Consider the following 886-nt stretch of genomic DNA (forward strand, 5'->3'; position numbering starts at 1 on the left):
GAACAAAAGTCAGCCGGGAAGGGGAGAAAGGAAAAGAGCGGCAGAAAAGGGGGCAGGATGGAGGAAGAGCTAAAGACAAGCATGTGAAGATCCAAGGGAAAGCGAAGAGCAGAGCAATACACACGCACACCGAGCAGAAGAAGGAGGGGAAAAAAAAGTTTCTTCTCTTCCTACGAAGAAATTACTCACACGCACACAGAAATCAGATGCCTTGTAGATCAACTTCTGGGAAAAGAGAGACCAGGAGAGAAGACCACGCAGTGATGTGAAGGGGGAAAAAAAAGCAAGCAAGAAAAAAAAAAAAGCAAAGAGAGCAGAAGAAAAGAAACTAAGTGGTGGGAGAGAAAGAAAGCAAGCAAGCAAGGAAGGAAGGAAGGAAGGCAGGCGAAGATCGTGACCTCCCCCAACAAGTGAACCTTGCACATATGTTGTGTAAAGTGTGTGCAAAACAGAGCCCTCCTGCGTGGTGCGTGTGTGTGTCTGTGTGTGTGTGTCTGTGTGCGCGCTTTGCTGCCGCCGCGGTCGGTGCCTCTCGGAGGAGGCGCTGCTGGTGCCGGGGAGACGCATCACTTGGCGGAGCGAAGCGGCTAATTGCAGCGCCCCGTCCCTCATCTGCATATGCAGCCCGTGTCCGCTGGAGCCGGGCCAATCCGCGCTCGCCCCCAGCACCGCTAATCGCCATGCATTATTCACGGCCCTAATTACCGAGCCCCATGCGCGCTCCGCGCAGCCGCCCCAGCCCGCCGCGCGCGCACCGCGCGCACCCCGCCCGGCTGGTCCCCGCGCACGCACGCACGCACTCACTCACTCTCTCAGTTTGGTTGGTTGTTAAGCGTTGCTTTTTTCTTTCTTTCTTTCTTTCTTTCTTTTTTTTTTTTTTTTTTTT

The sequence above is a fragment of the Rhea americana genome, unplaced genomic scaffold (assembly GCF_003343005.1).
Source record: "Rhea americana isolate MKP2758 unplaced genomic scaffold, rheAme1 scaffold_31, whole genome shotgun sequence".
Lineage (NCBI taxonomy): Eukaryota > Metazoa > Chordata > Aves > Rheiformes > Rheidae > Rhea > Rhea americana.